Below are 24029 nucleotides of genomic sequence, written 5' to 3'. Positions count from 1 at the left end.
GTGTGTGTGTGTGTGTGTGTGTGTGTGTGTGTGTGTGTGAGTAATGACATAGTACTTATAAATAGCGTAATTAGTAAAGCGAAAAGATGTCAGGAAATCATTTTAAGGGTTTAGGAAATTGCTATAAGGGATTGGATTCCCCTTCGTGGTTTAAGTGGGAATACAATAACATAAGAAGGGAGAATATAACACTACGAAGATACAAAGGTTTAGGAATGCATTAAAAATATTTCGATTCTTCTACGTGGGATTTCTTGCGTCACGTGATCCTCCTCCTACTCCTCCTCCTCCGCCTCCTCCCCGACCTGTTCAAATGTTTATAAATGCCACGCCGAGACTGACTGGTACGAGTGCTTCTGTTTATGTGCTGACGTCACGGAGGCTGAGAATAGGAACTTGCCGAATATATATAATGTTCATCTTGCCTCCTCGCTAAATTCATAATCTCCATCTACTTCCTTATCTATGTCCAGGTGTGGAATTAATTAACCTCCATCGTCACCATCATCTTCATCATTTTATCTTGTTCATCTTCTTATTGTTCTTTTCCTTGTTCGTCTTGTTCATATTAGTCTGTTTATTTACTGTTCTTCTTTCTAATATTTCTTTTCCCTATTATTATTATACTTCTTTTCTCCTTCTAATTCAAATTCTTCTTGTTTTTGTTCCTCTTGTTCTTCTTAATGCTCTCTTTTTATCACTGTCTTATTTGCATTGCTCCTATTTTTTATAACTTTTTCTCCAATTACTACATCTTCTTTCCCCCTTCCCCTTCTCCCTCTTCATCCGTCTTCTCCATCACCAGCTTCCCCCTGCAGGAGTCGACAGGGTTGGGGGTTACTCTGAAGGGTGCCTGGCTACCTTCACGCCCTGTCACCCGTTTCCGTGGGTGGCTGTGTCCTTCCCCTAAAGCGAGGCCTTAGCACTCAAGCATCAAGATCGTCTCCCCGCCATGATGCTGCCCTTTTTGCGTCCCATTAATGATAAAGGGCGCGAGGGGAAGATATGGCCTTCAGATTATTCTCCTCCCCTTCTGAGGCTCCAAAATCTAGGACAGCTGCCTCGTTTGTCTTTATTACTGCTCACCTTTGTCACCTCAATCCCTGTCCTTGCTGTCTTACCTGTCTCGTGATTAACGCCTCTTTTTCGCATTCCTTTCCTTATCACTAAATCATATTACCTTTTCTTACTTATTCTTTTTTTTTATAGCTGCGTTCTCATTAACCCCAAAGCTTACCTAATCTAGCCTATCTTAACCTAGCCTACTCTACCCTACCAACTGACCTATCCTATCATAAACTAACTTAACCTGACCTAGCCAAGCCTAACCTAACCTTACCCAACCTTACCTAGCCTTACCTGATCTAACCTAACTTAACTTGACCTAACCTTACCTAGCCTAGCCTAATATAACCTAACTTTACCTGACCTATCAAGCCTAACCTAACCTAACCTTACCTAGCCTTACCTTATATGACCTGACCTAACCTAACCTACTCTGACCTACCCTTACCTAACCTAACTAAGCTTAAAGACCCAGAAAGTGTACGATAAAAAGGTGAGAAAGATGGAGTAGAATAATAATAAGAGGAAGCAGAATACAGCAGAATAGCAAAATGTGTAGAATAGTGAATACTGAAGAACAGAAGATTGAATAGAAGAGTGAGAAGAACCGGGCATGTTTTAAAGTCTTCCTTGATGCTGACTGGCTGCCTCCTCCTCCTCCTCCTCCTCCTCCTCCTCCTCCTCCTCCTCCTCCTCGTGCTATGAATGAATGAATGGCTGAAGGAATGAATGGATGTCTTGTGGGCCGAGGCACTTCACGAGAGGGTCTGGAGAGTGTAAACAGAAGGTGGTGTGCGGGGCAGCTTATGTTGTTGTTGTTGTTGGTGGTGGTGGTGGTGGTGTTGGTGTTGGTGGTGGTGACGGTGGTGGTGGCGCCCGAGGTGATGATTTTTGGGTAAGGTAAGACATAACATCACACATCATCCTTCCTCTTCCTCTTCCTCTTCTTCTTCTTCTTCTTCTTCTTCTTCTTCTTCTTCTTCCTCCTCCTCCTCCCCTTCTTCACACTTTCTTCCTTATTGTTCACCATTACTCATCCTTCCTCTCTCTCTCTCTCTCTCTCTCTCTCTCTCTCTCTCTCTCTAATCCTTACTTTCCTCCCTCTCTCCCTCTTTTCCTTCCATTCCTACCTGTCTATCTTCTCTCTCTCTCTCTCTCTCTCTCTCTCTCTCTCTCTCTCTCTCTCTCTAATCCTTACTTTCCTCCCTCTCTCTCTCTCTCTCTCTCTCTCTCTCTCTCTCTCTCTCTCTCTCTCTCTCTCTCTCTCTCTCTCTCTCTCTCTCTCTCTCTCTTTCACCAATATGGCCGCCATGTATGTGTCACGAGACCGAATCACGTCATTAATCTCTCTCTCTCTCTCTCTCTCTCTCTCTCTCTCTCTCTCTCTCTCTCTCTCTCTCTCTCTCTCTCTCTCTCTCTCTCTCTCATAAAGGTTGAGGCAATCGTATTTTTATTAAACTCGCGACCTTTAGGAGAATTACACACGGACTCAGACAGGGATGGAATATTACGAGAGAGAGAGATAAAAGATCTCTCTCTCTCTCTCTCTCTCTCTCTCTCTCTCTCTCTCTCTCTCTCTCTCTCTCTCTCTCTCTCTGTACCACCTTTTCTTCCCTATATTCTTTCCTCCTTCCTCTAATTTTCTCTCTCTCTCTCTCTCTCTCTCTCTCTCTCTCTCTCTCTCTCTCTCTCTCTCTCTCTCTCTCTCTCTCTCTCTCTCTCTCTCTCTCTCTCTCTCTCTCTCTCTCTCTCTCTCTCAGGTGTGACAGGTTATTTGTTCAGCGGTCCCGCACACCTGTCAACCCCCTGTCACACCTACACCCCGTCGCTGTCAGGTAACTTCCACACACCTGTACAGACACCCCTTACACCCCCTCACCTCCTCTTCTTCCACCCACACCTTCCACACCTCCGCCTCATCTTTTTCATTATTTTTTCACTTCCAGTTTTTCAGTAGTTCAATTTTCTGTTCCTATTTCTTTTCTTCTTCATCCACTACTAATATTTTCTTTTTCTTCACTCATAATCTTTCATAATTCTGTCTTTTTTATGTGTTTTCTTCCTTTTATTCACTATTCAGGTCTACATCTACGTCTTGCTATTCATTTTCCACTTGAACTTGAACTCTTTCAAGAGGAGGGTATCAGGACATCTCTCCTCCCGTATCAGATCTTGCTTTCGGCCACCTCTTTTGTTTCTTTTTTAGGAGCAGCGAGTAGCGGGCTTTTTTTTTTATTATTGTTTTCTTTTTTGTGTGCCCTTCAGCTGCCTCCTTTGTTGTAAAAAAAAAAAAAATACTTCGTCTTTCTCTGCTTACTTAATCTTCATTCCTTTATTTCTCCTCTTCTTTTTTCTTTCCTATTTACATCTTCACATTTTTTTTTTCCTTTTTCCTCGCTTCTCTTTACACTTCCCTCTTTCTCCCTAGCTTTTAGCTCCCCTAGCTCTCTCTCTCCCTCTATTACCTCCATTATTATCATCATCTCCCCCTCCTCTCTTTCCTTCCTTCCCTGAACTTCACATCTACATCTACACTCAACTTTCCATTCTTAGCTGCAATCTTTTCTATCCCTCCCTCTATCCACATCATCATCTCCCCCTCCTTCCTTTCCCACCACTTCCAGATTCACACACACACACTCACACAATCCATTTCACTACCAACAATGCCACCCTTCCTTCTCTCCCTTCCATCACCACCACAACTTCAACTCTCTACAACGCACATACACACATATACACGCCTCTTAATCCATCCTGACGCCCTAAGAACCGCTCCACCTACCCAGCACCCACTAACCCCCTCCTACTTAAGCCACCCACGCCCCAAGGTGGATAAACGGGCCTGACATCTTGGAACGCAGGGAGATGAGGGAAAGGCGAACGAGATCACTGAACCGCTTGTGGGGCGAAGGGTTGATTGAACAGGTGATGGCGAGGGAGAATAAGATTAACATAAGAATAGATATAGGTGATAGGTAGAGTTGAGAAAAGTACAGGTGAGAATTGATTACAGGTAGCCAGGTGTAGGAGATGGAGGATACGAAGGTTGATTTAGGAAGCGATAGGCAGGTTAATGAGGGAATATAAAGATTTATAGGTGTTGTTTCGAGTTTATGGGGTAGTTTATTTAAGGAAGCATTGGTGAGAATTGATTACAGGGAGGCCAGGTGTTGGAGATTGAGACTACGAGCGTTGGTTTAGGAAGGTAAATTACGTTCTATATGAGAAAATACACTGAAGATTTTATAGATGTTGTGTATGGTTTAAATAATTGATTAGTTTACGTAGAGGTTTTATATATATAGATCAGAAACAGGTATTGATATTTTAGTGTTTTTAAATGATGTAAGTGAACTCAATATGAAGGTTGGTGTAGTAAGGGATAAAATAATGATAAAAATAATGAAATCGGGTTGATAAATGAGAACGAGAGAGAGAGTGACAGTAGGCAAGATATGGAACGCTAAGTATTTCGGTCAGTGATAACACACACACACACACACACACACACACACACACACACACACACACACACACACACACAGGCAGACAAGCACGGCGCAGTAAGGCAACACACACACACACACACACACACACACACACACACACACACACACACACACACACACATACTTGGCAATGAGCGAAGGGCAGAATTAAATAAAGTCTCTCTGAATGTGTCTCCAGATTATACTATTAACAAATTGCCAAAACGTTTCCCGGAATACTAAATCATCGCTAAATTTACTTAACGCTAAGGACACGAGACTTCTGAAGCAACAGCAGCGAAGGTTAGTCACCGGGAAGTTTTTTTTCCCTCTTCTTCTTCTTCTTATTATTATTGTTATTATTATTATTATTATTATTATTATTATTATCCTTCTTCTTCTTCTTCTTTTTCCTTTTTCTTCTTTTTCTAACGCAACAACATGGAAGATCATACACTGTTTTCTTCTTCTTCTTCTTCTCCTTCTTCCTATTATTATTATCATTCTTCTTCTTCTTCTTCTTCTTCTTCTTTACTTACAATCGTTCATAATTCCGTCTTTATTTATAGCTTTGTTTTCTTCCTCTCTTCCTTGACTTTCCGCATCTTCATCTTTCCACCCACCCACCTCTCACATCAAACACACAAACACACACACACACAATCCCCCCCCCCCTACACACACCCACACACACAAACACACACGCACTAACTAACTTCCAAAATGTCAGAGAGTAAGATAAGACAAACCAAAACAAAGCAAGACAAACAACCAAGCAAGAGTATGTATCCTAATCCACTCCCAACACAAAAATAATAATGAGTTTAAAGAGACATGAAACGCAATAGAGAGATCAGCCAACCCAACAGCATTTACGACCAGCCTCTCATCCATTATTCACGAACACGCCCTGAAATAACCTCCACTATTTAATTTACGTAACCAAGAGCAGGAGGAGGAGGAGGAGGAGAAGCTCAAGTCCCATTAGGCAACCGGAAAACTTAATACATCCTACTCAAACCCACCTCATGTAGAATTAAACACTCCTTCATCTCTATTATTATTTTCATCCCTTTTCTCCTTCTCTCCTTCCCTCCATTTCTGTCTCTCTCCTTTCTTCCCTACTTCCCTCTTCCCTTCTCTTCATTATTCATATTCTTTTCTCCCTCTCTCTCCACCCTTCTTACCTACCTACCTTATCTCTCTCTCTCTCTCTCTCTCTCTCTCTCTCTCTCTCTCTCTCTCTCTCTCTCTCTCTCTCTCTCTCTCTCTCTCTCTCTTCTTCTTTCCCAAGCTCTCTCTCTCTCTCTCTCTCTCTCTCTCTCTCTCTCTCTCTCTCTCTCTCTCTCTCTCTCTCTCTCTCTCTCTCTCTCTCCATTATTCACAACCTTTTCTCCCTTTCTCCCTCCTTTCCTTTACTCCCTATCTCTCTATCTTCTTCCTGTCTTCAAAACGTCCCCCTTATACGTGCCACAAGAGAGAGAGGGTGGGGGGGGTAAGGTGAGGGGTGAGAGTGTTATCACCACCTGGGATTAAGGGAAGGGCAGGTAAGGCAGGTGAAGTGGAGTGTTTTCCAAGTATTTCAAGGCTCAAATATGTCTTCCTTATCGTCTATATCTTGTTTTTATTGATACAAGTGTGAGTATTTTGGTGTCGGGGTTGGTGTGACGCAGAGGAAGAGAGAGAGAGGATGAGAGAGTGTGAGAGAGAGGGGGGGGAGTCTGGCAGCATACGAGGCCACCTAGGGATTGAAAAAAAACACAGACACACACTCATTAGAAGGAGGAGGAATGTGATGTGTGAGGTGTGTGTGTGTGTGTGTGTGTGTGTGTGTGTGTGTGTGTGTGTGTGTGTGTGTGTGCGCGCTGGTGCTACAACGACGAAACAAAACGAAGAAATGAAGAAAAAGAAGAAAACTACTATTTGAATAACTATGAAAAACTACTACTACTACTACTACTACTACTACCTCCACAACCACCTCCACCACACAACAGGGCAACAAGACAATACCCCAAAATTTGGCCCACACCCAACCCCACCCCTCACCACCACCACCACTGCATCGTCACTCCCCTCCACACCTCCATCCCCTCACTACTCTCTCCTCCCCTTCTCTACCTCCTCCTCCTCCTCCTCTTCCTCTCCAAGTGCAAGGTCGAACCGCGGGCCACCCAAAAAAGCATCAACCAGTGTGCCAGTCAACCCCAGTCAACCTTCTTCCAAAATAATCATTAGTGTATAAATAAATATGGTGGTGGTGGTGGTGATGGTGTAGATAATGGTGGTGATGGTGGAGATAATGGTGGTGATGGTGGAGATAATGTGGTATGGTGGCGGTGGTGACAGCAGTGATGGTGGTGGTGGTGGAGGTAGTGGTGGTGGTGATGGTGGTGGTGACATTGGTGATGGTTCTATAAAAAGGTGATGTAAGGGTAAGGACAGTGGTGGTGATGGTGGTGTTAATGGAGTGACGGTGGTGGTGGTGGTGATGATGATGGTGGTGGTGTTTGTCCTCTCATCACCACTTAAATCACCATCAGGACGGCCTCTCTCTCTCTCTCTCTCTCTCTCTCTCTCTCTCTCTCTCTCTCTCTCTCTCTCTCTCTCTCTCTCTCTCTCTCTCTCTCTTTCTCTCACGTCACTCGCTAGTTGGAGATGCCACGCCCTGTCCGCGAGAGAGAGAAAGCATACCACATCCCTTCCTAGTGAGTAACATTCCTCCATCAGACTCTCTCTCTCTCTCTCTCTCTCTCTCTCTCTCTCTCTCTCTCTCTCTCTCTCTCTCTCTCTCTCTCTCTCTCTTAGGGCACTCCTCCTCTTCTTCCCCCTCCTCCTCCTCCTCTCTCCTGCTCTCATAACACTAAACCTGCCGTGCTGTTCTGACTCCCTCCGCCTCCTCCTCCTCCTCCTCCTCTTCCTTAGCTCATCGCTGCAGCACAACCCTCGCTCCCCTAGACGCCACCGACCCATCATCGCCAAACCGCTTTCATAACCTGCCTCAATATCACATCCTACGTCGATATCACAGGCTCATGAACACCCTACCCACCCACCCATGGCCCTCACCTCCCCCCTCACTCATGTACATCTCCCCTTGATACGTGGTTGGGGAGAAAATGGGGAATTCGAAAAGGTGTGGCATGGGTATCGTCGCTTTTCCTCTCAAGATCAAGTACTACTCTTGGACGGTGTTAAAATCCATGGGTTTTGAGCGCCGCGTTTCAGTACCTCAAGTCAAGGCTTTGGGGGGGAGTCGCTGCTGTGTGGGGGGGGAAAGGGGGCGTGTCCGCGGGGAGATGAGCTTCAGTGAGGTCGACTTTAACGGGGAAAAATCGAAGCGAGCATCAGCAACAGTGCGGGCAAGGCAAGGCTGGCTGTGTGGCTGGCCGGTTGCTGCTCCTCGCCTCTCGCTCGCTCTCTCCTGCATCACTCTCCCGCCTCTATGCCTGACTAGCTAGGTGGAGATGCTAACGCTCAACGTAGCCCCGAAGAGAGAGTTCGAGAGAGAGAAGAGAGTGAGTGAGGTGGGTATTACGATGCTAGACTCCTTTCTCCTTCCTCTTGCTCCCTCCCGCCTCTCTCTCGACCGCCTGCCTGCCTGACTGACTAGCTGGGCGGTGATGTTTCTGCTCAACGTAGCCCCAAAGAGAGAGTTCAAGAGAGAGCGAGGGGGAGGTATTTTGATGCAACACCCCTTCCTTCCCCTTCCTCTTTATCTATCTATCTATCCTTTTCTTCATAAACACAAACTTACTCATTTTCTTCACTTTAATATAACCTACACTGCTTCTCCCTCCTCTCTATATATCTTTCTCTTCATTTAAAACCAAACTGGACTGCCATTTCCTTAACTTATTACTCGCTAAAGTAGAAATAGGAATGCAAAGTCTTGGCGGCCATTTGGTTTGAGGTGTCACTTAGGTTCAAGGACAGAGCACCACCTAGTTTGGACCATAGCATCTGTGTGGTCTGAATATCTATGTAAATCTTGAATACAAACACATAAACGGACTTAACCATGAACCTACACACCACTAGAACCTTCCCCTCACCCCACCCACACACACGAATCTATCCCCATCAAAACCTCTCCCTTTTTCCCTCCTTTCCTTCACTCCCTGTCTCTCTATCTAAGGACACGAGACTCCTGAAGCAACAGCAGCGAAGATTAGTAACCAGTATTCTCTTTTTCCTCTTCTTCTTCTTCTTCTTCTTCTTCTTCTTCTTCTTCTTCTTCTTCTTCTTCTTCTTCTTCATCTTCTTCTAGTAACCTAACATCAACTCCCGCCACGTCTGATGCATAGAGGAAGTCAAGGAACGCTCTTCAAATGGCTTTCCAATGAGCAAACCGCCGCCACACCAACACGCCCTTCTTGCTTACGTCACAGAAGCATCATCGTCTCCCGCCTCTTTAAAGATTGGCCCTGAGTTTGTTTATTATTAAAGGTTGTTATCATAGCTCCCCGTCGCTTTAAGGAATGTGGTCCGTCTATGTTTATTATTGAATGATCTTAAAGTATGAATTTAAGCTCAGTGTTATGGGGTCGTATTCTCAGAAACTTCCGCCTCTAACCTCAGCTATTTCTAAACGCCAAAAAGGTCATCAGTTTGGTTCTAATGTGCTTTTCTTAGGTTCATTGTACAGAAGAAGGGTTAGATTACCACCTGGGCCATAAAACTATCCCTGGATATGCCCACAACTCCTACGAAAGCCTTGTCACTAGTGCTTTTTAGGTTCATGGTGCAGAAGAAGGGTTAGATTACCACCTGGGCCATTAAACTACCCCTGGAAATGCCCACAACTCCTACGAAAGCCTTGTCACTAGTGCTTTTTAGGTTCATGGTGCAGAAGAAGGGTTAGATTACCACCTGGGTCATAAAACTACCCCTGGAAATACCCATAACTCCTACGAAAGCCTAACCATCAGTGTTTTTAGGTTCATGGTGCAAAAGAAGGGTTAAACTACCACCAGGGTCATAAAACTACCCCTGGAAATGCCCACAAGTCCTTCGAAAGCCTTGTCACCAGTGCTTTTTATGTTCATGGTACAGAAGGGTTACACTACCGCCAGGGCCATAAAACTACCCCCTATGGAAATACCCTAACCATCAGTGTTTTTAGGTTCATGGTGCAGAAGAAGGGTTCCACTACCACCAGGGCCATAAAACTACCCCTGGAAATCCCCATTACTCCTACGAGAGCCTTGTCAACAGTGCTTTTTAGGTTCTTGATACAGAAGGGTTACACTACCGCCAGGGTCATAAGACTACCCCCTATGGAAATACCCACAACTCCTATGAAAGCCTTGTTAAATATGTGTGCATGGCCGTCGAAATGCTTAAGGATATGACCCTTGAGTTTCTAGTATCTTAAAGAAGTATATAGTCCCTGAGTATGTCTATTAAGGGATGGTCTTATTGTAGTTTCCTGTTGATATGTCTCTTTGCTTTTTAATTTACTAACAAACCTAAGACTGTTGACGATTTCCCTTGTATTTTAACGAGTATATAAACCTTGAGTGTGTGTATCAAAGGACGCTGTTATTGTAATGTTCTTTGTTGGTATTCTATCGCTTGTTTTCAATCGACGTGGAAACCTGTGGGCGTGTGTTGTCTATTTCCGTCCTGTAATTCAAAGTCTATTTTTGGTTTTATAGTAAATGTTGTTTTCCCACCGGGTTATTTATAGATCTTCTCCGTGGAATTGGCTCTAAATTTAACTCGTTTTATGTGGATTTAAATTTAAATGTTATGAGATTCGTAAAAAGGAAAGCTTGTTGAACCGAGCGCGTTTTTAAAATATTTTCCATACTTTATCTTTTTTTTTTTACATTACTCGGAATTTTGTGTCGCTCTAACCAAGACGCGCGCGCGCACACACACACACACACACACACACACACACACACACACACACACACACACACACAGTCCCTCCCCTCTACTCCACACTACACTGATCCACATAACAGCCCAACCCTAGCTAGCCATATCACTCCACACTATACCAAGCCCCACCCAGCCACGCCACATCACAGTGTCACATCACCTAGCTTATTGACTGACTGACTGACTGACTGACGATGACGATCTGCTTCTAGTCCCCCTTCGCTACAGTTAAATGGACCCCTTAACCTTCCTCCCTTTCGGTGTCTTCGTTTTCTCTTGCTCCTTCTTATCTATATAGTCCCTTATCAGTACCTAGAGAGTCGATCCCCTACACCCTTCCCTCTCCGTTTTGCCCTTTAGTCTTCCCTCGTGCCCCTCCCATCATGCTTACCCTTAATCGACCTTCTGTAGCCCCTCTCTCCCCCTATATCACCTCGCCCCACCCTGTCACTCCCTCCTCGAACTCCTATACCACTCTGTCTTACCATATCACTCCCCCACCCTCCTGTACCACTCCCTCCCTTCCCATGCCACCCTGCCTCGCCCTGTTACACATTACCCCCTCCCATTCTATATACTACCCTTCCCCACCCTGTCACTCCTCTCACTTCTCTTCTCTTCTCTTCCTCCCCCCTTTCCGGTCGGCCCCGCGCGGTCAGGATTACTGAACTAAATACTACACGTGCCGTCGCGAGGTTGTGCCAGAAACGTTGTCGGTGATGGTGACGAAGACGTTGGCCCCCCACACACACACACACACACACACACACACACACACACACACACACACACACACACACACATCTCATTAGTCAAGATTCTCGTGTGCTCCGTTGCCGCTACCGCCCACCTGTTGTGTGTACCTTGCTCTCCGTACACACACACACACACACACACACACACACACACACACACACACACACACACAGTAGCAGCATCGCCGTCTATTCATTCCTCAACTAAACCGGTTCCCAAACACTTTTTTCTCCTTACCTTCCAATCAATTATTCAGAGGTTGAATGTACTTTTTTACACACACACACACACACACACACACACACACACACACACACACACACACACACACACACACACACACACACACACACACGGGTGCCAAATACGTATCACAGAAAACGGAGTGTGGTTGAGGAGCACGAGTGTCTTCAAGGGGAAACTAAAACCTCTGAAAATAAACCATTCCTTGCTTTTCATATTTTTCATTCCATTTTTTTTTACCTTCTATTTCTTCTTCTTCCTCTCCTTTTTCTTCTTCTTCTCCTCCTTCTTCTTGCCACTACCTCCCCTCTTCGTATCTCTCTCTCCTCCTTCCTCTTTCTATCTCTTATTTTTTTTCTTATTTGTACGTTTTCCTCTTCTATTTCTTCCTTCTTCCTCCTCTTCCTCCCACTACCTTCCCTCTTCTCCCTCTTTCCTCCCTTCTCTTCCTCCACCTCCTGTCATTATCTCCTCTTCCCCTCTCTCTTCCCTTCTTCCTCCGTCCCTTTCTGCCTTCTCTTCCTCCACCTCCTGTCATTATCTCCTCTTCTCCTCTCTCTTCCCTTCTTCCTCCGTCCCTTTCTCCCGTCTCTTCCTCCACCTCCTGTCATTATCTCTTCTCCTCTCTCTTCCCTTCTTCCTCCGTCCCTTTCTCCCTTCTCTTCCTCCTCCACCTCCTTTCATTATCTCCTCTTCTCCTCTCTCTTCCCCTCTTCCTCCGTCCCTTTCTCCCTTCTCTTCCTCCACCTCCTTTCATTATCTCCTCTTCTCCTCTCTCTTCCCTTCTTCCTCCGTCCCTTTCTCCCTTCTCTTCCTCCTCCACCTCCTTTCATTATCTCCTCTTCTCCTCTCTCTTCCCTTCTTCCTCCGTCCCTTTCTGCCAGCTCTCAACTATTTCAATGCAGCAGAATATAACGTTATTGATAAACTAATCTATGACCAGTAACCAGTAGTAGTAGCAGTAGTAGTAGTAGTAGTAGTAGTAGTAGTGATAGTTGTAGTGTTGTTAGGAGAATGGTGATGAGAGCAAGGGAGGTGTTGGTGATGATGGTGGTGAAGGTGGTGGTGGTGGTGATGGTGATGGAGGTGGTGGTGATGGTGGTGATGGAGGTGGTGGTGGTGATGGTGGTGGTGATGGAGGTGGTGGTGATGGAGGTGGTGGTAGAACAGTTCACCTTTAACGTTCCTCTCCTTGACTTCAACATAAAGCCCTTCGTCAGACCACAAGCACCACCTCCTCCTCCTCCTCCTTCTCTCCTCCTCCTCCTCCTCCTCCTCCTCCTCCTCCTCCTCCTCTTCCTCCTAATTACCTGTCCTTCCTCCTGCTCTTCATGATTTCCACCTTTCTTAAATTAGCAACGTAGTGAAGGTAAGATAATAGGTCTCTCTCTCTCTCTCTCTCTCTCTCTCTCTCTCTCTCTCTCTCTCTCTCTCTCTCTTGAACTTTCCTCCACCTCTAATCGAGTCCTAAGCTCAATTTGCGGGCTTGTTTATACCGGCATTCTCTCTCTCTCTCTCTCTCTCTCTCTCTCTCTCTCTCTCTCTCTCTCTCTCTCTCTCTCTCTCACACACACACACACACACACACACACACTATGCCCTCAATCCATGCCTCCTCCTGAAGAAAGAGAAGAAGGAGAAGGAGGAGAAGAAGGAGGAATAGGAGGAGGAGGAGGAGGAGGAGGAGGAAGGGAGGAGGAGGCTGCTGCAGGCTTACTCGTTCAGGACGTCACGAGGAAAATCTTTAAAGTGTCGACGGAACCAACACAGCAAGGAAGGGAAGGGAAGGGAAGGGAAGCGAGGGGAAGGGAAGGGAAGGGAAGGGAACGGAAGAGAAGGGAAGGGAAGGGACGGCAAGGACTGGATCAAAAAGGGAAGGGACAGGAAGGGAAAAGGAAGAACAGAAGGGACGGGAGGTGAAGGGAAGGGAACGGAACGGAGGAAGAAAAGAAGGAAAGAATGTAGAAGTGAATAAGGAAAAGAAAATAACATGAGACGGAGAACAGTAAAATAATGGGGAGAAGGGAAAAGGTAAAGAAAAATGTCCCAGAACGAGATGGTGGATGAGTAGAGAGAAGAATAGAATAATGAATGGAAAGAAAAGGAAAGGAAAGTAGAGCAAAAATGAAATCTACGGAAGGAATACCCGAAGGTAGTGAAACCTGGCAAGTTGATTCCGTAGAGTTTTTTCACCGACCCAGAGAGAGAGAGAGAGAGAGAGAGAGAGAGAGAGAGAGAGAGAGAGAGAGAGATAACCCTTTGCATCCAGTAGGTGAAATCTTGCTCCCCAGGGACTCCATCAGGGGAAGGTGGGTCCCCGGGGGGTCGTCATGTGGGTGGAGGGGCTCAGGTGATACTCCTCCTCCTCCTCCTCCTCCTCCTCCTCCTCCTCCTTCTCTTTTCTGTCTATTATCTAACGTTTTGTCTTTCTTTATTTGTTACTATTTTCCTGTACGTGATTTTTTTTTCTATTTCGTTAGTGTCCTTTTCTTCTTTCATTTTCTTCTTCTTTCTTCAGGTTAATGGTATCCTCTCTCTCTCTCTCTCTCTCTCTCTCTCTCTCTCTCTCTCTCTCTCTCTCTCTCTCTCTCTCTCTCTCTCTCTCTCTCTCTCTCTCTCTCTCTCTCTCTCCTGTTTTTCTTTCTCTACTTTTTGGATTTTATTTTTTTCTCTTTTACTCATTCTCTTTTATTCTCCTAATTAATCGGTTCTCCTCTCATCTTTCTTTCTCTTCCTTTCTTTCTTTCTTTCTTTTTCGTTCGTCTTCAATCGTTATCGTCGTTCTTCTTGTTCTTGTTTTTCTTCACTTATTTTTCTTTCCTCCTCCTCCTCCTCCTCGGCCGTTTCATTATTTATATGGAGATGGAATTCGATGCTCTCGCTCCCACTCACGAGAAATGGAAGGGAAATGACACGTAAATTGGGGAATAAATATGACGGGAGGAGGAGGAGGAAGAGGAGGAGGAGGGGGGGGGGAGGGTTTGGTGGAATTGAATGGCATTTTTCTACATATATGAATGTTAAGAATGCTGTTTTAGTTTTTGTTGTTGCTGTTGTTGTGAAAAAAGACGCAATGAGGAAACAAGAAGAACAAGAACGAGACGAAGAAGAGTAAGAGACGATAAAGAAGACCGGGGAGGAGGAGGAGGAGGAGGAAGAGGAGGAAGGGAGGATGAGGAAGCGAAATAAAAATAATAATCAAAACAAAACAAAGTGAAGAGATTAGAAACACAAAATAAGGAAGAGGAAAACAAAAAGAGGAGGAGGAGAAGGAGGAGGAAGAGAAGGAGGAGGAGGAGGAGGAGGAGGAGGAAGGAGGGGGAGAAGAAAGATTAATAAAAATACTAATTAAAACAAAACAAAGTGAAGAGATTAGAAACACAAAATAAGGAAGAGGAAAAGAAAAAGAGGAGGAGGAGGAGGAGGAGGAGGAGGAGGAGGAGGAGGAAGAAGTCAGCGGGTATGATGGCGTTTTGGGTCTCCCCGTCGCCGTCAGAGCCACAAACATTCCGACGATGCCACAGTCTGAGGGTGCCACGGCGGCGCCTTCTGCGGGTGCCTGCAATGCGGCGACACTCTCTATGTGATGACGGCCTTCCCCTTACTTCATGTTGCCTCCTCCTCTTCCTCCTCTATTTTATACTGTAGTTGGGTCGCCATGACTTTGCTACACTCCCAAACTTCTTCTTTTTCCTGTTCCTGTTCTTCTTACAGTTCCCGTTGCCTCCTCTTCTTCCTCCTCCTCCTCCTTCTGCGCCTTCCTCCTCCTCTTCTTCTTACTGTAGCTGTGGCGCCATGATTTGCTATGCCACCCAATCTTCTTCTTGTTCTTCTTTGTCTTTTTCTTAATATACTTTCCATCATGATTTTTCCTTTCCCTCCTTTCCTTCTTTGTACCAGTCCTTGTTTTTCTTCCTTTTGTTATTGAGTCTTTCTGTGTCCTATCTATATTCTTCTGCTCTCCCTCCTTCCTTACTCCATCTATTCTCACATCAAGACACTCATTATTCCCTCATTATGCTTCTCCATCACACCCTCACCCTCCACAACCACCTTCAAAACCCCGCCCCTCCTCCTCCTCCTCCTCCTTCCCCCTTACCGCAGAATCTCCTCCTCCACCTCCACATCCCCAGCCTCCTTATCTTACCGCACAGATGCAGCCTCACGCGTCCAGCCTCCACGGTTACTTACCTGGAAGGGGAGAAAGAAACATTGCAATTAGTCATGGAAAAACACCTGTTGGCTTAAGGGGAAGGAAATTATATGGTTTTTATTCTTATTATTACTATTATTATTATGGGATAAAACAGGTAGAGAGGGAGGAATGTGCACACTATAAGACGCCTGTTAAGCATCCCCGAACACCTGAGACGAAGAGATGAAAGTGAAAGCGATGAGAGACAAGGAGAAAGAGAGAATATAGACGATAATAGAAATGAAGGGACAAAGTAGGGTAGGGTTATAAATATCTTAAAATACACACTTCTCTTTCTCTTTCTCTCTCACTCCAAAAAAGACAGCATCTCCCTCTCCCCCCCCCCCCTTCCCACATTAACTTTTCCTCCATTCACTTGCTATCCCCAATCTTTTTCTTCGTTTACTTTCTAACATGATTTTTCCTTTCCTTCTTTTTCTTCTTTGTACCATTCCTTTTCTTATTCAGTCTTTGTATGTATGTCCCATCTATATTTTTCCTCCCTCCTCCTCCTCCTCCTCCTCCTCCTCCTCCTCCTCCTCCCCCATCCCCCCCAGACTCCAAGCACTGCGTCAGGTAAGGTCGCCAGTCAGCACGCCGGCAGCAGTGTTGGAGCGGCGCCAGGCTCGGGTGGTCAGCAGGGACGTGACTCGGCAGTGCTGTCGCCGCCCCGCCGCTGCTGCACTGCTGCTGTAGGGCGGCGGCGGCGGGGCGTGCGGGGCTGCGTCATGGTGTGTTTGGCTGGACTGATGAGGGTGTGTGTGTGTGTGTGTGTGTGTGTGTGTGTGTGTGTGTGTGTGTGTGTGTGTGTGAAATTACTTATGCTGCTACTACTATTGTTGTTACTACTACCACTACTACTACTACTACTACTACTACTGCACTTTAGTAATTATTTTTTTTTGCGTTTTTTTTTTCCCTTGAACTGCTTCCTTTACAATAAGAAAAGATAAAAGGATATAAGGAAACTACTACTACTACTACTACTACTACTTTTACTGCTACTTCACAGATACAAAAGGATACAAGGATGATACTTCTACTACTACTACTACTGCTACTACTACTACTACTACTACTACTACTACTACTACTACTACTACTACTACTACTACTACTCTCCTCCTACTACTACTACTACTACTCTCCTCCTCCTCCTCCCCCTACTACTACTACTACTACTACCACTACCATTACTAGCTTCCAAGTGTGATCAGGTGCCGTAGAATAACAAGACTGGGACATGACACGGCAAACCAAACAGCCACGCCCACTCCCACGCCCCCACCACGCCCACGCCCACCTAGCCCTTCCCCCAACCCAACACAGACACACCCAAACACACCTCGTTTTCTTTGACACGCAGACACACCCACACACACCCCGTTTTCTCTCAGCCACACCCGCTCCCGTTCTCTGTGACAGGCAGGCATTGGGCCAGAGGGAGGGAGAGAGTGACAAGGTGACGTCAGGAGGAGGAGGAGGAGGAGGAGGAAGGGACGAAGACAAGATATTAAGTTGCCTAACAGATGAGCCTTAGACGAGGAGCAAGAGGAGGAGGAGGAGGAGGAGGAGGAGAGAAAAGAAACTGAGAAAAGGAGGGAAAATATGAAGGAAAGGACGTGTTGCAGAGAGAGAGAGAGAGAGAGAGAGAGATCCAAACCTAAGTACCAAAAAGGGAAACTGGAAGAAACATAAATAAATAAAAAACCGAAGGAAGTTGGAAGATAAAAAGAGGAGGAGGAGGAGAGAACGCGAGACAGGTGAGTGAGGGAGAGTAAGTGAGACGGAGGAGGAGGAAGAGTTGGAGGAAGATGAGGGACGTGACGCTAAAACCAGGAACTCATTCATCTTGGGCAATTAATGAGAGGAGGAGAAGGAGGAGGAGGAGGAAGAAGAGGAAGAAAAAGAAAAGGAAACAGAGCGTACGAGGGAGGGAAAGCAATGAAGAAAAAGATGAAGAAGGAAGGAAGGAAGATGAGAATGAGGCAAAAAGTAAGATAATGAGAGGAAATAATTAGGAGGGGAAGGAAAGGGAGAGAAGAAGAAGGAATGTTGAGAAGGACAGATGAAGGAGAGAGGAAGAAGGGAGAGGGAAAAACAACTGGAAGGGAGGGAAGAGGAAAGAAGGGAAGGAAGAAGAAGCAAAGGGATGAAAGGAGAGAGAGAAGACGGAGGAGAGTTAAGTAGGACAGGTGAAAGAAAGAGAGAGGAAGAAGGTAGAGGGATAATAATTGGAAGGAAGGGAGGGGAGAGAAAAGAAGAGAGGAAGAAGAAACAAAGGGATGGAGAGAGAAAGAGAGAGGAAGAAGAAGAAGGAAAGTTAAGTAGAACAGGTGAAAAAAAAGAAAGAAAAACAATTGGAAGCGAGGAAAGAGAAAAGAAGAGAGGAAGAAGCAAAGGGATGGAGAGAGAAGAGGAAAAGTCTGTCTATCTGTCTGTCTGTCTGTCTATATGTATGTCAATCTTTGTCCATCTATCTATCTATTTTTCTGTCTATCTATCTCTCTATTCCTGTCTCTATCTCTATATTTACGTGTCTAAACAAAAACCAAAACAAAATATCAACAACCTCGGTCTACATTTCAACACCAAGACAAACACTTCACCAAGGCATTCAGGAACCTAGCATTTATATATAGGGCGCAAAGAAAATAAAAATAAACCTCACATGAAGAAGTATTAGCGAAAGCGGCTTACAGATCTAACTATAAACAGACGGACAGACAGCGGGAGGAGGAGGGAGAGGGGGAAGGGGCACACGAGAATGAATTTATGAATGAGTGAGTGAGTGAGTGAGCGTGTGTGTGTGTGTGTGTGAATGGGTACAGCATAAGTTGACTGATTGAATGGATACGAAAGAAGGGAAGAGAAGAAGGAAGAAGAGGAGGAAGAAGGAAATAACACAGGAGTAAGAAAGTGGAAATAGAAGAAGATAGGAGAGCTCTGGAAAGGGTAGAGAAGGAAAACGAAAAAAATAATGAGGGAGAAGATAAAAACTAAAAAGGGGAAACTATTACTACTACTACTACTACTACTACTACAACTTATCCACACTCCAGGTCACTTAACTCACACTCACACACACACACACACACACACACACACACACACAGAGGTAAACACGTGATCTAATGACGTCACAACACGGCTGGTCACCAAGGAGGAGCTAATGTACCAGGAGGAGGAGGAGGAGGAGGAGGAGGAGGTGTTGAGAGATGAAGATATGAAAGCAATAAAATTTTACCCCCTTAAATAAAAAAAATAATAATGTTGAAAATACCGATGATGATGATGATGATGGAAACACACACACACACACACACACACACACACACACACACACACACACACACACACACACACACAGTTTTGTTTCTTAATGGATCTCTCTCTCTCTCTCTCTCTCTCTCTCTCTCTCTCTCTCTCTCTCTCTCTCTCTCTCTCTCTCTCTCTCACACTTGGCATTCCGGGTTGTCATTATCAAGAACAACAAATCATCGTAAAAGAAGACTCCTCCTCCTCCTCCTCCTCTCCTCCTCCTCCTCCTCCTCCTCCTCCTCCCCCCCTAATGTTATGATAGGAGTCATTTGGCGGGAGAATCACAGCGTTGAGATCCATTAGTTTGTAGCCTCCATTAGTCTCCTCTCTCTCTCTCTCTCTCTCTCTCTCTCTCTCTCTCTCTCTCTCTCTCTCTCTCTCTCTCTCTCGCCCTCCGCTCACCTGGCGCTTTCCTCATTAACTAATTTACCTGTCTGGCCGCATCTCTCGCGCCATTTATCACACCTGCCGTGGAGGTATCAGAGCCTCGGTTACCTGCAATCTTCTAACCTTCGCTTTACCTGTCGAGTTTTTGCATTTTTTTTTTTTGGTCTTTTTTCCCACCTTTCAGTTTTTCGTAATTCGTCCTCTGTCTCTTTATTCGTTTCGTTTTAATTGTTTGTTTTTTTGTTTTTTCCTTTGTTTGTGTTTCTCCGTCCTTCCTTGTGTTTGTTACTTCTTCCTTTATTGTTTTTTTTTTCTTCATGTTTTCTTGTTTTCTAATTGCAATCTTTTTTTTTGTCTCCCTTCTTCCTTCCTTTCTTCACTTTTGTTTATCTCTATATTTTCATCTTTTGGTTCGACGGTTCTCTTTCTTTCTGTCTGTCTATTTTTTCTTTCTTTTTTCTTTCCTCTTTTTTCCTCTTTTTCCTTTCTCCAGTTTCCTTTACGTACACTTCTCGTCTTTTGTTTTCTCCTTTTCTTTCTACAACGTTATTTTTCTTATACTTCTTTCTTCCTTTCGTTTCTCTATAAGCATTCTTTTTTCTTTTCTCTTTGTTCATCTCCCTCAAACGTTGTCAATTTTCCACACTTCCTTTGCTGTTTTTTCCCTTTCTCCTCCTTCCATCTTCACAAAGGTTCTCGTTCTTCTTCTTCTTCTTCTTCTTCTTCTTCTTCTTCTTCTTCTTCTTCTTCTTCTTCTCTTCCTCCTCCTCCTCCTTGTAGCGGGTCTGTCACCTGGGCTCCACCTTAATTATTCTTTAGGGGGTCATTGTGGGCAGGTAAGGGTTGGGAGGGGTCATTAATTCTCTCTCTCTCTCTCTCTCTCTCTCTCTCTCTCTCTCTCTCTCTCTCTCTCTCTCTCTCTCTCTCTCTCTCTCTCTCTCTCTCTCTCTCTCTCTCACTGTTATGTCCTCTCTACCTTTCCTTTGTATCTCATTCCCTTCTCTCTCTCTCTCTCTCTCTCTCTCTCTCTCTCTCTCTCTCTCTCTCTCTCTCTCTCTCTCTCTCTCTCTCTCTCTCTCTCTCTCTCTCTCTCTAACACCTTAACTTTCATTCTTTTCCTCATTTCCTCAATTTTCCTTTCTTTCTTTCCTCTTTAATACAGTAACACAGAATTCCCACTTTCTTTGACCTCAGAACGCTGGCAACCCTCTTCCCGTTTTCTGTTGAGGCCGCTGACAACCCTCTTCCCGTTTTCTTTCGACACCGCGCGGGAATTCGCCGTGAAATGGGTCCCCGCCGCGTCTGCCGGGCACGAGCAGGCTATTGTGGTGATCGTGGCGGTGGTGGTTATGCTGTTAGGGCGAGTGACAGGCTGGGAAAGGGGTGAAGAGGGTGAGATGGGATGAGGGATGATGGTGGGAAGGCATGTGTGGGCGTACGAATGTGTGTGTTTGATAGAGAGGGAGAGAAAGAAGGAGAGGAGGAGGGAAAGAGAGGGAGAAGACAAGCAAACAAGTCCACCTTCGTCTTTCCCTCCCCTCTACTCCTCCTCTTCCTTCTCTTTCCTCTCCTTTCCCTTTCCTCCTCCTTTCCTTTCCCTCTACTCCTCCTCCTTCTTCCCCCTCTTCCTCCTTTCCCTTCACCTCTACTCCTCCTCTTCCTCGTTTCCATCCCCTCCCCGGAAAGACGACCCAGAATCAGAAAGCATAATACAGTGATGTTAATTCATAGACAGTGACGTTAGGTGGGGTTAGGTTCACAGGAGCTGCATTGCATAGACCTACAGACCTATTGCAGACTCCTTACGTTCTTGATGCTCTCCTTGGGTAGCCTGATAAGACAAGGGGTGTGGATGTCCGTGCTAGCCCTCCCGCGCCTTCCCGCTGATCCCCCGTCAAGTTACCGCCCCGGCCATTCATCAACGCCCTAATCTTGATCGCACGCCAGCCAAGAGACTCTATACATGCACTAAACGGTGATCTTGCGGGTTAAGAGGCTTGTGATATGCATGGAACACTTATATAGATAGACACATACATACATACATACACACACACACACACACACACACACACACACACACACTGTAGCTGATTAATATTTATGTTTCTCTGGTATCTTGTTTTTTTTTCTTTCTTTAATAGACAAACACATTATATATACACTTTTTTTTCCGGTTTAATTTCGTACTTTCGTTTTTACCTGTTTTCACTCTCCCAAATACACACACACACACACACACACACACACACACACACACACACACACACAGCCGCTCCCCCCCCCCCTTCCTTGCCTTGCCCAGCCCTGACCAGCTTTCAGGATGGTTTACACACATGATAGAAAAAAAGAAATAGGGAAAAATAAATAAATAAAAGGTGGAGGATAAAAAAAAGAGAGAATGAAGAAGACTAAGGTTACAGACGCCGCATTGACCCCCCCTCCCCTCCCCCCTTTTCCCCCCTCTCTCCCCCCTCCTCCACCAACCCCTTCCCCTCTTCCCTCCTCCTAAAACTCACCTCCTTCAACCGCTTCCCCTCTTCCTCCCTCCCCTACCTGACCTCAAAGAAAGAAAGGTGATTAATTTACCTGTATTTTCCACCTTAATTAGTTCGGTACACCTGGTCTTGTATAAGTAACCGGATGCCTTACCTTTATTATCATTTTTTGTATTATTTTCTTCGTTTTCTTTAATATTTTTTTGGGTTATAATTATTGGGTTTATGTTCCTCTCTCTCTCTCTCTCTCTCTCTCTCTCTCTCTCTCTCTCTCTCTCTCTCTCTCTCTCTCTCTCTCTCTCTCTCTCTCTCTCTCTCTCTCTCTCTCTCTCTCTCTCTCTCTCTTATCGCGGGCATAATGCATTACCGGCCTCCACCACCTCCACCACCTGCACCACCTCCACCTTACCCGGATCATTTTCTGCTTATTCTTTCCTCCTCCTCCTCCTCCTCTTCTTCTTCCTCCTCCTCCTCCTCCTCCTCCATTATCTCCTCTTGTCGCTTCTTGACTCTTCACTGTGCAAGAAATTGATGGAGAGAACGAATCAACAGAGGAGGAGGAGGAGGAGGAGGAGGAGGAGGAGGAGGAGGAGGGAGTGGACGCTTGATACGATGACAAATGATGATGATGATGATGATGATGATAGAGATGGATCATTATTCCTCTCCACTCAGATCAGTTCCCTCCAAAATGTGGGAGAGAAAGTGGAGAGAGAGAGAGGGAGAGAGAGAGAGTTAGAGGAAAGGGGAAAGAGGGAGGAGGGAGGAAAGGGAGAGGAAAAATGATAAAGAAGATTAGGAGGAGAAAGGATACGGATAGGAGGAAAGGGAGAGGAGGAATGGAGAGAGAAGATGAGGAGGAAAAAGAGGAAAAAATGAAGAAGAGGGAAGGAGGAAAGGGAGAGAGAGAGGAGAAACGATATATCTTCTATTTGTGTGTAGGTTGGTCTCTCTATCTATCTATCAATCTATCTATCTATTTGTCTAACTTAACCTCACCTCATCTCATTCCATCTCATCTCGCCCAGCATCCCTCAGCATCAAATCTATCTATCTATCTATCTATCTACTTACCTATCCATCCATCTATCTATCTGTCTCATCTCAATCCATCTCAGCATCCCTCCTCAGCCTCCCTCACCATCATATCTATCTATCTATCTATCTACTTACCTATCTATCCATCCATCTGTCTATCTCCTTCTCTCTCATCTCAATCCATCTCAGCATCCATCACCTCCATCTCATTCCCCAGCATCCCTCCTTCCCTCCCCCAGCATCCCTTACTCTTAATCCCCATGTCCCCTCTCACTCCCCTTCCCCCCCCCCCCGTAACCTTTCACCCCGGGGCTCGTAACTCACCCTCTGCCCACACACACTACACGCCCCTCACGAGCGCCGCGACTAATTGCTCAATTGGACAAACGACTTAACAATGGAGAGAGAGCAAACCAAGTCGAGAGGGGGCTGACAGGCGCTGCTTCTCCTCTCTTCTCTTCTCCTCTCTTCTCTCTTTCTCCTCTCCTACCCCAGGCTTCTTATTTTATAGCGTTTCTCCCCTCTCCCTCCTTCTCCTCATCTCTTCTCTTCTCTCCTTCCTCGACTCTCTTCGGGTCTTTTTCCTTTTTCTTTTTTTCATCAAGGTTAGTGTAAGAAGAGGAAGTGGGTTAGTTGGGATGGAGAGACTGTAGGAGTGTTAGTGTTTAGTTAGTTGAATGGAGGCACTTTTCTCTCCCCTCTCCCCTTCTCTCTCCCTCTCTTCATCCCCTACTAGTTAAGACATATACAAGCTTCCTTCCCTCCCTTCTCTACCCTTTCCTTCCCTCCTAGCCCAATCCCCTTATCTCTCTTTTTCTCTTCCCTTTCCCTCCCTCTCTCCTTATTTCTTCTTCTCCTCCTCCTCCTCTTCTTCAAAATCAGTCTCATATCAGTCATGCTTCTGGTGTTTCTCTCTCTCTCTCTCTCTCTCTCTCTCTCTCTCTCTCTCTCTCTCTCTCTCTCTCTCTCTCTCTCTCTCTCTCTCTCTCTATCAACAACAACAACAAAAAAAAGAGTTGCGGATGAATGTAACGGAGGTAGAAAACAAAGCCAACAGGAGGAGGAGGAGGAGGAGGAGGAGGAGGGGTAGGTGGCCTGCCCAAACGAGTCTCCCGCCGCGTCCTGCCGTGAATATCAATGAGT

At 45.5% G+C, this 24029-nt stretch overlaps 1 protein-coding gene and 1 long non-coding RNA gene across 3 annotated transcripts in view; both read right to left on the bottom strand.

Moving 5' to 3' along the window:
• The window catches only part of LOC126998185 (cAMP-dependent protein kinase catalytic subunit 1), a 73817-nt gene that overhangs the window by 40237 nt on the left and 9551 nt on the right, over nucleotides 1-24029 (bottom strand). The gene's annotated exons all lie outside the window — the stretch shown is intronic.
• Nucleotides 7454-16439, bottom strand: LOC126998188 (uncharacterized). The gene is made up of 3 exons (XR_007752678.1): nucleotides 12271-16439; nucleotides 9327-12048; nucleotides 7454-9224 (listed from the first exon to the last, which is right to left on the bottom strand). It is a non-coding gene; the product is annotated as an uncharacterized LOC126998188 (long non-coding RNA).

Source organism: Eriocheir sinensis, chromosome 13 (genome assembly GCF_024679095.1).
Source record: "Eriocheir sinensis breed Jianghai 21 chromosome 13, ASM2467909v1, whole genome shotgun sequence".
Lineage (NCBI taxonomy): Eukaryota > Metazoa > Arthropoda > Malacostraca > Decapoda > Varunidae > Eriocheir > Eriocheir sinensis.
Note: the sequence above shows the minus strand (reverse complement) of the source record. Positions and strands in the feature narration are given on the sequence as shown.